General features: G+C 54.5%; 1 non-coding gene across 1 annotated transcript; it reads right to left on the bottom strand.

Annotated features, from left to right (window-relative positions):
- Positions 1-5,945: 5,945 nt before the first annotated feature.
- LOC120601797 (small nucleolar RNA U3) lies at positions 5,946-6,161 on the bottom strand. The gene has a single exon (XR_005652561.1). It is a non-coding gene; the product is annotated as a small nucleolar RNA U3 (small nucleolar RNA).
- Between the last annotated feature and the right edge of the window lie 6,875 nt (positions 6,162-13,036).

The raw sequence follows: 13,036 nt of genomic DNA, 5'->3' as shown, positions 1-13,036 counted from the left end.
TCCTTCCTTTGACATTTCAAAGGACTGGAATCTCCTCCAACCTAAAATACAAAAACGCCAACCTGCCTGCCGGCCCCCAGCTGCTGCCCTACCTGTCTCCCTCCAAACCTCCTGGGGGCGGGTCCTGTGCTTTGCTCCCTGTATGGCCTCCTCATCTCCATTTACCACTTGACATAGACCAAGGCTGTTCCAGCCAAGACCAGCATCCTCCCGGCCACTGCTCCCAAAGGACCCTTCCTCCTCATCCAAGAGGGCTCTTCTGCAGCTGGCCGCATGGACCAGTTCCTGTTTCTGGAAAACTGACATGCGTCTCAACTGCCCACCTGGACCTGAATTCCATTTGTCCAAAACGGAACCTCAATCTTCCCCCGAACCTGGTTCCCCTCCAGTGGTCTCCCTGCTCTAGGGAACAGCACGTCCACCTACCCAGTGCTTAGAGCTGGAGACCTGGGTGTCACTGATGACACGCCCTTCCCTCTCAGCCCAATCCATCAATCACCTCATCCTGGCAAAATCACCTCCTCAGCGTCTCCTGCACGTGGCCACCTCTTCTGCACTGCCACTCGCCTAGCTCAGGGTGTCAGCACCACTCACCTGGCCCTTCTGGCCACCCCCCCGCACCTCCCAGCCCCTCCCCACCCCATGTGCCCCGCCTCACCCTGGCCCTCGCCCTGGAAACCATTCTCAGCCGGCCCTTTCTAAAATGCCTGGCATGAACGCCTCCATGGGGATGGGGGGCTACCCGTCGCCCTCAGCATAGAGCTCAAGCCGCTTAAGGGACAGCAAGGCCCCGCACGGCCTGCCCGATGCATCCCCAACTCCTCTGACCTCCCCTCCCGCCCAATCTCTGGCTCCAGCCAACTGGACTCTGTATAGTTTCCAGAACACTCCACACTTTAGGACCTTCCCACATCCTTTTTCGTTTTTGCTCGTCTGCTTGAACTGGTCTTTCTGGCCAAACCCTACAGGCTCTCCAGTCCCAGCTCAAACTTCCTTCCTATGGGCATATCCGCCTACACGGCATCTAATATAACCTCATTCACTCCTCAAGTATTTATGGGGTACATGCTAGGTGCAGTAGAATTCTAAGTCCTGGGGTACCCAAGACAGACCATCTCTGCTCCTTGGGAGCTCACATTCTGTTAAGAGGAGACAAACAGGAAACGAGCAACTAATAAATTAATAGTTTCGAAGAATGGTTAAGTGCTATGAACAAAATAAAACAAGTTTATAAGAACAGAGAGCAGCTGGAGGTAAGAAGTAACGTCGAGTCAAGGGGTCAGTGAAGACATCACAGCGCGTAAGGGGAGCCCACCAAGGGCAGTTCTGGGGGAAGAGTGTTCCACGTGGAGGGAGCAGATGGGGCCAAAGTTCTGCCGTGGAGACGAGCCAGGGCGGCTGGAGCAAAGTGAGTCAGGCGAGTGCGATGAGAGCTGAGGACCACCTAGGGCCTTGAAGCCATGGCAGGAGTTTGAATTTTTTAAAAAGTGAAATAAAGAGGCATTGGCGGAGGTAATCAGAGGAGTGACATGATTTGCCTTTATTTTAAAAAGTTTTTTTTTTTTTACTCCTACAGTACCTGGTCTTCCTAGGTGGTCTCCTATCCAAGTACTAACCAACCCTGCTTAGCTTTCGAGATCAGAAGGGATCAGGTATGTTCAGGGTGGCATGGCCGTAGATGATTAGTCTTTAAAGGATTAATCTGGCCGCAGCTCAGAGGGTGGACTATGGGGGCAAAGATGAAGCCAGGAGTCCCTCGTACAGGGAGAGATGACAGTGGGCAGGGTCAAAGTACATAGTGGGATTAGATGTGGGAGATGGAGCGAGGAATCAGTATGACCCATAGGGTTTGCAACCGGGCTGGATGGTGGGCTTGTTACTGGATGGAGAAGACCTGAGAAATGGGATGTAAACTGGGTTCTGCTTTGGACCTTATCCTGAGCCACCCTTTACTCTTCCTGGCAGAGAGATGGCAGGCCAGACCTGACTAGCTGTGAGTTCTGAGACAGGGACCTGTCCGCCTCCTTCACCATTATTATATCAGCAGCCCTATAGCAGGGACAGCCAGGTGTAGGGTGGGCTCTCAGTAGAAATATGATGAGGTCACTGCAGAGGTGGGGTGATCAAGTACCTGTACTCCCACTTAACTTATTTTTTTTTTTGCCCAAATATAATAAGGCATATTCTACAAAGGTAATATTGGGCCAGATCCACAGTAGTTATAAAGCAGTGGTTCTCAAAGTATGGTCCCTGAACCAGCCAGCATTAACCTCAACTGGAAATTTTAGAAATGCAAATTCCTAAGCCCTTCCCCATGTCTACTGAATCAGAAACTCTGGGAGTGGAGGTTAAACCAAGGAGCCTTCCCGGTGATTTTGATGCAGGCTAAAGTTCGAAGCTGCTGTTCTGTAGGGCCTAAGGCCTCTTTCTCAGGGTCACGTGATGCCTGGAAAAAAACTGGACCCATCTGTCTGAATAGGACCCAGACCGCCCTGGACCAACATCTAGCTCTGGGTTTCGGCCCCCACATTGTAATTCTGGCCTAAGCCAGGTGGTGGCGCTAGTGCCTCAGGCTTCACTCTGGTATTAGGAAATAGAGACCCCAGAGTTGTCCCCCTCCCCAGTGTCTTCTTAGCACTGGGAGCCTCAGCCCCAAGCCCTGCCCACTGGCAAAGGCTCTGCAGGGTGGTCTTCATCAGAGACAGGCGTCCTGAGGCTGGCACACCCAAGGTGGCAGCCAATCTCCTCCTCCTGGAGGTTAGGAAGGTGGGCTAGAGGACACCCCTTGGTCAGAGAGAAATTGGGGGTGTCTGTTCTGTGGCACTTGGGGTCAGAAGCCCAGGCAGGCAGCTCTGATCCGGTGGACTCTGGCCACACGTCCATTAACCAACCCCCTGCCTACCCTGCCCTACCTCAGGCGAGGTCTCAGGTGCCGCTTCCCTGCCAGCGGGTGGGGGAGACCAGGAGGTACCTCAGGGCCCAGACCGAGCCCCAGGGTTGGGGGTCCTCATAGCCTGGCAGCCAAGCAAGCAGGGAATGGGCACCTACAGCTGAAGGGATGCTTGGATGGAGCTCTTTCTTACCAGCTGCCAGCTTCACGTCTCCTGGGTTGGGGGCTCTCTGGGCCCGTCCTGCTCTGAAGCCAAAGGAGCCCAGGATCCTGGCCAGAGGAGGCGCCCATGCCCCGCTTCTGGTCCTGGGTGCAGCTCCGCAGATAGGAGTCCAGGAGCCTCTCCTGTCTGGGCTCCCTCCCACCTCAGGTTCCAAGCCCAGTACCCAGAGGACCCAGGGCTGAGTGCAGGCTTGCCCCCCCCATCTGCTCCCCTGGCCCTCATCTTTCTTATCTGAGGGGAGACGGAGACCCCCAAATCCAGCTGGAGTCACCCTGCGCAGTCTGCTTAGACCCAGCATGCCTTGGCCTCCGCTCCAGGAATCTGCCCACAAGCTCTCATCTCCTGTGGTCCCACCCAACGCCCACACCCACTCCAAAGGACTCCCTCTTAGCTATGCCTTCCTCTGCCAGGACCCCAGAAGTGGAGCTGTCCTTTGAGGCTCTGCCTCTGTCCTTAGGAGGCTGGGGCCGGGCCAGCTGTTTTCCCCAGGCAGCCAGCTGTTTTGACCATCAGGAAACAGTCCTGGCTCCTCTGCTGGAACCGTTGCTGTGGCTGGGCTGCAGCGTGGCAGCCCTGCTGGGCCAGCGCCTGGGAGCTGTTAACTCCTCTGGGCCCAGGCAGCCCCTTCCCCTCCCAGCCCACCCTTCACTTCCCCCCCCCCCGCCCCCCCCACCCACAGGAGCAGCCTGTCAGGGCTTCTAGAGACTCCGAGAAGACTGAGCATTGCTACCCCACCTCCATCAACAACTGCTAAGCCGCCCCTTCCTTAGACAGAGCCTTGTCCTCAGGTGACCCAAGGTGAGAGGAAGGTTCAAAGGGATAAAGGCCACTCCATTCGGCCCGATAACAACAGTTATCTTTAACTGACTGCTGTGTGCCAGCCATGGTGCTAAATGCTTTATATGTATAATCTAACTCAATTGTCACAACCACCCTGTGAAGCAGGGAATGTTATTTTTCATTTTACAGAGGAGGAAACCGAGGCGTGGGAATCTGAACCGCCTGCCCAAGCCCACGCAGAGCTGGCGTTTGAAACGGAACTGCCGGCCTCTCTCCGGCTGGCCCTGCGGCTCCGGAATCGCCATTGGTGTTGCTATTTAAGATTCCCCTCACTGCGGTTTCTTTCCCTGGGCCTCAGCAGCACCATCTGTGAAATGGGAAAACGGAAAACGGAGCGGTGGAGTTGACACCACCACTGGCTCCCGCAGGCTGAGTCCGGTGCTGTGCCAGGCTCTGCACTCACCACCTTCCAAGTATTTATTAGCAAAATCATTCCTCTCGGTGGCGGCTGTCTGCCTGGGCTGGGATCCCAGCTCTGCCGGTTCCTGGCAGCTTGGCTTTGGGCAAGAGACTTTACCTCTCAGAGCTCTGGTGTCCGAAGCTGAAAAATGGATATAAGAACGGTACCTACTAGATCCTCAGTTTTGTTGTGAAAAGGATGTGATAATGCAGGTAAAGTTGGTCAGCCTAGTACCCGACACAGAAGAGGTGGGTGGGGATGTTACCTCTCACTGTCAGAACCATCAACCACAATCTGGAAGGACTGGAGTGGCCCACCCACCACTGTACACCCTCACACCCAGCACGGAGCTGGCACATAAGAGGGCTCTGTCGTCACTTTGTTGATGAATGAACCTGGTCCGGTGGCACCTACACAGAGACGGCAGGCTGCGAGAGAGGCACAACTAGCTCGAGATGAGTTACCAGGTAGAGCTATGGGGATCCCAAGATACCCAGCTCTCAACTCCTGCACCCCTGTGGCCTTCTCTCCTGAGGCTGGACCTGGTCTGCTGGAAGGGTAGGAAGGACAAGGGAACAGGGACAATCCCAGGGCTGAGACAGCCCAGAAGGTGACTGGGCCGTGGCTGGGTGGGATCTCAGGGTCTGGGAACGACCCCTCAGGACGCAGTGACCCGTGCTCTCCCCTTTTGTCCCCACCCCCCTGCCCACCATGGGTCAGCTCCCTGGTCCCAGCCTAGACATCTGGAACTGGGGCAGACAAAGGGCCGCGAGGAGGGACAATAACCTTCTGTCCATTTTCAGATGCCGGCCGGGCCTGGACAGGGCTGGGGGCCGGAGCCCCGGCGAGGCGGTGCCAGGCCCCCCGCGGGCAGCGGACAATGTTGGCAGTGATGGAGAGGAGGCATTTCAAAGTGTTTTGTTCCTGTTGACCCCCTCCCCCCCCACATCTCGCCCCAGCTCAGGGTGAGGCCCCGGCCCCACCCCCAGCCACCTAGGCCCCTGCTCCAGGCGGCTTGGGGACCGGCCACATTCTTGACCTCAGGGGAAAAGTTTAGACTCTTTGCACCCTGGGCAACAATAACAGTGTCACAGAACTGATTTAGGAGCAGCACTTACCATCACAAAGCGGCAGACAAAGAGCCAGGGCTGAGAATGCGCTGGGCCTCTGTGCCTACTGCTCCCAGCGCTGCTCACTTCTCTCCTGGGCTCTGCCTGGCGGACTGGGTGCCAGGGCCCGATCCCGGGCACGCCAGAGGAGAACTGTTGGAGACAGGGATCTAAGTGGGAATTTGGGTTCTGAGAGCTGCTTCCTGCTCCACCACCAATTTACTATGTGACCCCAATAAGTCCCCCACTCTGGGCCTCAGTTTCCCTATCTGTAATAAGGAGGTTAAACTATAAGGCCAAGAGCTGGAGGCTCTGATCTTGCAGCCAGAGGCGTTTCGATGGTGATAATGATGATGGTAATGATGATGGTGGTGATAAGTATTTACTGCTCCATCCTGAACACTTCGTAGATGCCCGGAGTTGTAACCACTAACCCTTTTCTGGTCTTTACTCATTTTTTTTTTTTTTTTAACTACAACGGAGACCACTCAGACAGCATCCCCTCCCTCTTACTCTCCCAAGGGAAGAGAAGAACAGTCACCAATGGCAAATGATAGTTGCAGAAGCAACACCAAGAGCACGCTTCGCACTTAGGAGGGAACGCCACGCCTCCTCCTCCTGGTTTCCGGTGTTCCGTACGTTCAGAGAAATTTCTCCAGTAAGAAACTATGTAGAAATGGTTCCTAAAAGTCTAGTCTTTCCATCCCCTTCTAACATTCAATCCTCATCAACCTCACGAAGCAGGTGCGCCATTAACCCCAGTTCAGTTGATAACGGAGGCTCAGAGAAGTCGAGTCACTTGTCCAGGCCCACACAGTCTGAAGGTTATAGAGCCGAGACATGAGCAAGGCTGGTTCATTTCTAATTGCGCCGCAGTGGGAAGGAGGGAGGTGATGAGGCAGCTGGACCCTGGTGAGTTCTGGGTGGGAGGGACTCTGCTCCCAGCCAGAAGGCTATGAATAAATAAATGTCTGATTACCCCCAGGGGAAATTCTACCCTTGGAGCAGGTGCCTTTAAAAAACAAGATTGATTCTTGTCTGTGAGCAGTGGTTGGCCTGGGCGGACACCCAGATGCAGGGGATTGGACACAATGACCTCTAGTGGAGCACTCCTAGGAATTAGAGGCAGGATAGGAGAACATTTAAGGGCTCAGGGCCTGGAGCCAGGCTATAGGTTTGTCCACGGACATGTCCCTTCAACATTCTGCGCCTCGGTTTTCTCATCTGTAGCATCGAACCTTGTAGGAGTGCGGCAGCCACTCAGTGAGGTTTGGGGCTGGGGGGCCTCAGAATGGCTCCTGACTCAGCGAGAGCTGCCTGTTTCTCTTCGTTAGGGTCCTCCCATCCAGGTCTCATGGCAGGACCCCTCGAGGTGGGCACTTTGGGGACGATGTGGCAATCAGCTGTTGCTCTTGCTTCCCAGGAAGCGGTTGGCTTTGATTATAGCATGACACTGAGAGCAAAGGGGGCCTGGTTCTTTGTGATCCAGGAGACAAAGGCCAACCATGGCTGCCTAGAGACAGAGGAGATCGTGGCATCTCTGGTGCTTGGGCAGGGATTTCTCGGCCCTGGGCTTGGTGCTTGGAGAGCGGGCAGAACGGGAAGGAGGCCCTGCAAGGTGCTGGCCAGAGTCTGGCCCACTCTCACCCCTGAAATCTAGAGGGACCAAACTGTACATGGAGAGGGAAGGAGAGGTGACCAAGCGTGGAGTCCATAGCACAAACAACACTGCCCTCGGCATCTTAAGGGGGCCTGGTGGGTTTGAGTCCCCGCTCTGCCAAATGGCCGTCACCCAGGATGAGTTGCTAGCCCTCTCCAAGCTCATCCCAAATGCTCAAAGGAGACCATCGCAGGAATTTCTGGGATTCCATGAGTCCAATCCACAAGATGGCTTGGAATCCAGGAGGCCTAGACTCCAGCCTCCCGTCTCCCCTCATCCCGACTTTACCTGCATTTCTGCAGCCAACCCCTGGGCTCTCTCAGCAAACCGCCAGTGGCACACGGACCCTGGACAGAGCGCGAGACGGCCCAGCGGAAAATGTCAGCTTCTTGGGGCCTCGTAGAGTGCACAGGGGCCCTGGGGAGCCCCAACAAGGACAGCCCCACCCTCCCTCACTGCCTGGCTGCGGGGCCAGAGTAGCACTCACCTGGGCAGAGCACCTCGGGGTCCCCCTCGGCCCAGGAGGCGGATGGCACTGCCGGGGCTGTCTCTGACAAAAGGTGACTTCCTCACCCAGTTCTTGCTTCTGTGAAGGGCTGGTCAGGCAGCCCTTAGATTTTCTTGGCATCTTCTGGGCAACAGGCTGGGGGGGGGCAGCAGGGCAGAGAGAGATTCCTGGGAAAGGACGAGGTGTCTCCTACAGGGCATGTCCCCAGCCCCTCGACCCGCTCCCTTTCTGGACACTGTGGGCCAAGGTCCAGGAGGCCATGGCCCTCAGGGGTGGGAGAGGGTTGATCGGGGGAGGCTGAGATGAGCGCAGGGCCCCGCCAGATCACGGCCCCCCCAGTGGGCCGACGTGGCCCAGGCTGCGGTGTTTGCTTTTCCTGTCTCTACACTGACTCCTTTCAGAGCGGCTTTTCTCCACCCCCGGCCAGCGAGCCAGGACACCAGGGCGAGAGATCACCACCCCCACCCTCCCTCCTTGCAAACCCCCTCCTGCCACCTTCATTCTGGGGACCGTCAGCCTCAAGGCCTTCCTAGTTTTCAGGGGGGACTGCAGAAGTAGGGGGATTGCGGCGGACCTGCCCAGTGGAGAGGAAGGGAAGAGGAAAACCGAATGGAGAGAGTGGTGGGAAAAGAACATGAAGGGAGGTCAGGAAAGAGAAGAGGCAGTGGCATGTGGAAGGGGCTGGTGGAGAACAGGGCCCCTAACGATGGAGATCCCAGGCAGAGGTGGGGTGGGGAGATGAGCCACGGACTGGGGCGCCACCGGGCACAGGCTGGCACAGGAGGCAGGGAGCGCCTTTCCAGGCTGACCCAGGGCCTCGGGCCTGGTTCTGTGCCATCGAGGTAGGCAGGGCCTGCCGTGGACCCTGCAGCAGGGGGCTCCTGACTCCCACCTGAAAACGACCTTCTCCTCATCCTTGGGCCAGGGGCCAGGGGAAGGAGGGTGAAAAGTTTCCCCAAGTCAGAAGGCCATGGGGGAGGCAACTCAGGGGGTCCTGCTCTTTGCTCTCTCTGACTGTCACGTTGGTACATAAAGAGGGTAGAAAGGTCAGATGTGGCTTTTCAGGCCCGTGGGAAAAACTCTGCCCATTTCCCTAATCCATATTTATTGGTGTGAGACACTGGGCTGGGAGGAAGCCCCCCGCCCCCACCCGCTGCCCCAGCCAGGCCAGGTTAGCACTAAGAACAGGCTCCATGTCACCCAAATCCTACTCTTTGTCTCCAGATTGGCTCCAGAGTCCTCCCCCTACCCTCCTCCCCTCTGCTCTTCCCCCGCTTTGGGGTTGCCAAGCAACTGTGGAAGGGTAGCTGAGATATTTTCTTTATTACAAGCAAAAGCAAGACAGTATCATGGCCCCAGGAGGGGAACAGGGTGGGGGCCGGGGCGAGGGCGTCTTGTGCTCTGGGGGAACCTCCATACCTCTGTGTGCCTGGTCATGGGCAGTGGGGAGACAGGGCCTCAGAGCCCAGGAGAAGGTGGAGGATGGAACACGGCAGTGGTGGTGATGCAGGGGTGGTGGATACACAGACGCCGATCCAGTCTACAAAATGCTAAAAGAAGCAGCGGTGCCAAGAGACCCAGGCCTCGGACCCTTACCCATCACCTACCAGTTGTGCATTCTGGGCCAAAGGGTCACTTCCATTCTCTGGGCCTAAGTTTTTCCCCCGTGATAAAATGAGGATAATGGCATGTATTATCTCATTTAATGCTCGCAATAACCCAATGAGATGTTTATTTTTCCCATTTCACTGGTTAGGAAGCTGATGCTCTGAGATGTGAATTGACCTGCCCAACAAGTAAGCGGTGAGATTCTCAAGCCCTGACTCTTTTTAATAGCAGCTTTTTTGAGATGTAATTCACATGACATACAATTTGCTCACTTAAAATGTACAATTTAATGGCTTTTAGTGTATTCACGTAATTGTGCAATCATTATTACAGTCAATTTTAGAACATTTTTATCACCCCAAAAAGAAGCTGTACTCATTAGCCTTCACTCCTCATTCCCCCCCCACTTCCCCTCCCTCCAGCCCTAGGCAACCACTAATCTGCTTTTTGTCTCTATAGATTTTCCTATTTTTGGATATTTCTATAAATGGAATCAGACAATATGTCTGAGTCCCAACTCTTAACTGCCAATGACTCCGACCTCACTGGGTGCTGGGGTAATAGAGTAAAAGGTGTCAGATCATGGTTAAGGACACAGCCTTTGCTGCTAAAACCTGGCTGTCACTCAGTAGCTCTGTACCTGGGGGAAGTCACTTCCTCCCTCTGAGCCTCAGGTCTCGGGTCAGCAAAATCGGAAGGATAATGGCGTCTGTCCCAAAGCTGTTGTGATCCATGAAAAGTGCAAGCCCGGTGCCCAGTCCCCAGTGCTTAATATACAGCATTGTGAACTAGGTTACGATGATCCACGCATTTGCCAGTCTATTTATCCCTTTACCCAGGCATTTAATAAAAGTTAGCACCTTCTAAGGGTTAGGCGCTGTTCTAGGTGCTGGAGATAGGGCAATGAACAGGGCGTGACCCTCGTCCACATAGGGCTGACAGTCAAGTGGAGAGACAAGACGGCTGATCAATCAGAGGCTTTCAGAGAGTGATATGTGTGATGAAGACAGCAGCACAGCATGATGGGATGAAGCCGTTGAGGCACACTGACTAGTGGCAGAGCCCCTTCCTCTATCCCAAGCTTCGCGGCCAGGCGTCAGTGAAACTTGGACTGATGGGAACATTTGGGAACAGGACTCCAGCACAGAGGTGCAGCGTGACCGACCTTTTGCCTCAACTGCTCCCTGGGCAACTGTCTGCCATGCCCCGGGCCTCGGATCTGTCTCTGAAGGGTCACAGCATGAAGGAAACCCCCTTCTGGCCTCCTTCAATGAGCCCCACCCACAGCAATGCCTCCAGGTCCACATCTAGAACCTCAGCTGATTGGCTGCATCCATGCGCCCAGTCAACTCTATTCATTCATCTTTCATTCAAGTGTCTCAACATGTTTTTTCACCTGTCTGTCCACCCACCATTCTTTTAATTATTACTCCAATAAAGTATGCATTCACTCATTCATTCATTCATTTGACAGACATTTACTGAGCATGTCCTTTGCACTATACACAGTATTTGGTCAAATGCCAGTTCTGGGGGAAGGCATGCTTAACTGGCAGTGTGGATGGCTTTGCTACCTTCTTCCTGAGACTTAATAAGGGAGAAGGGAGAGAGCAGAGGCTAGGAACAGCTGAATGCATGCATGAGCCGGAACATGTGTCCTGTATGTGTGTATTAGATAACCAAACAACTTAACTGCAAATAAATACAAGGTACTGGATCCTCCCCCAATACCACAACCATCTCTAGGGAGGCGGGACAGGCATAGTGGCCCCATTTCACAGAATAGCTAAGGTTCGGTCTATTGGAATTCATTTGCCCTGAAAGCCCAAGGCAATACTGTCTCTTCCAGAAGTTTTCCCAGTCTGCCAGTCGTTCATCTTCTATAACCCCAGAGAACTGTGCTAATACTTTCTGTGGCTCTGCTTCTTCCATTGGTGCTGGCTGGGTATTTGTACGTCTGTCCACTTGTCCACAAGATGGATACTTCTGGAGAGGTATTATCAGATTTGGTTCATCTTTCTCTCCCCGCTCCCCACAGCCTCCGGCATGCACACAGTACCCCTCAGGTGCTCACTAAATGTTACTCATTGCTAAATGACCTGCTTAAGGACACCAGGACTGTCAAGAACACAGTTTGAAACCCTTCTCTGCCATCACCTAAGCCCAAGCCACCATCAGCTCTCACCTGCAAACCAGCGGTAACCTAATTGGTCTCCTGTGGTCCAGTTCGCGGCTCTCCTCCCATCCCCCATTTCCCCCTCCTCTATTCCCTACATTGCTCTGCCCCGGCAAACCTTTAAAAATGTAAATCTGAACTTGGCAGACCTTTCAGGATCCCCACTGTGATTAGGATAAAATCACAAATACTCTCAGTGTCCTATAGGGCCAAGCAGGGTCGCCTCAGCTTTATCTCGCACTTCCTCTTCCTCTCGTGCCCCAGTCATGCCAGATTTTTCCTTTCCGGAACTCGCCAACTTCTTTTTTGCTTGTTAGCTTTGGAGTATGTTGTTCCTTCTGCCTGAAACGGTGCCAGCATCAGCACCCCACCCATCTTCGCCTAACTTCCCCACTGACCAGGGTGGCTCACCCCTCCGCCCCCTGTGCATCTCCTTTGGGGGTCATCTGCCCACTGCGGAGTCCCTGACTACCACACAGTAGGCATTCTATAAATATCTGTTCGATGACTGGCGGTAGGACTCCTTCTTGGCCCCTCGGTTTCCTTGAGGGTGAGGGTAAGGTGAATTAGCCCTTTTCTGCCCAGGACTGGTGGCTTTTGAGAGCCTTGACATTCCCTGGAGGCTGACCAGCCCTCCTTCAAGGACGTAGCTGCTGCCTGAAGTGGCCTGAGAGCTCTCCGCTCGTGCAGAGACCCTTCCATCGGGGCTGTGTTCCCGCCAGGCTGGGGTGGGGCCAGGGCTGGATTCTGACTTATAAGGAGACACGGGGTGTTCTCCTGGGCCTCACGTTTTGACTGCGATCACGTTGGTCTCCTGCATATCTGTGAAGTAATGGCTGGGAAACTACTGAGCAGCGGGTTCTACGGCCCTGGGTTCCAACTCTCTGTTCCATCACATGTCGGCTGTGAACTAGAGACTTAACTGCCACCAATTTCAGTTTCTTCTGTAAAATGGGGCCGATAATAGTATCTACTAGGCTGTGAGACGTCAACAGGCTACTACCACCTTCGAAGTGCACAGTGCTCGCACAGAAAGCACTCGTAGTGGTTAATGATGTTATCTGATGGAGCTGGATTAGCAGGGCTCTGTCTCTATGAACCCCCATTTGAAGTATTTACTCCCCAGAAGCCATATTTCTTCAACTTTGCAAAGAAACACTCAAGTTTATGTGGTACATTTTTAAGTCACCAATGAATATTCAAGGATTGCTTGGGGATAGGGCCCTGTACTAGGCCTTGGAGGCACAAAGATTAGTAGGACCCACTTCCTATCCAAGTGATGAGAGTAGATACCTGGTAACCACAGTTCAGCGGGGCACGTGGTGAGGTGGCCCCACAGACTGTGAGAAGAGAGGATGGAAGGGCAAGGGGTACTTTGGAGGCCTGGGGAACCCTGTGGCGCATGGAGGGCAGGAGGCATGGGAAGAATGGCCACGCGCTCACCACCAGGGTATGAGATTCGCTGGGAAAGCTAGGCTGAGCTCTGTGGGAGAGAAAGCCGGTATGGATTTCCCAGCAGACAGAACCTTCTCTGTGCCAGACCTGGCAGGGGTGAGGGTGGGGGACGCCTCAGAACTAGACAGAGCCTCTGCCCTCCTGGACCGGTGAGCTGTCCAGTGGAA

This window comes from Pteropus medius, unplaced genomic scaffold (genome assembly GCF_902729225.1).
Source record: "Pteropus medius unplaced genomic scaffold, Ma_sr-lr_union100, whole genome shotgun sequence".
Classification (NCBI taxonomy): domain Eukaryota; kingdom Metazoa; phylum Chordata; class Mammalia; order Chiroptera; family Pteropodidae; genus Pteropus; species Pteropus medius.
Note: the sequence above shows the minus strand (reverse complement) of the source record. Positions and strands in the feature narration are given on the sequence as shown.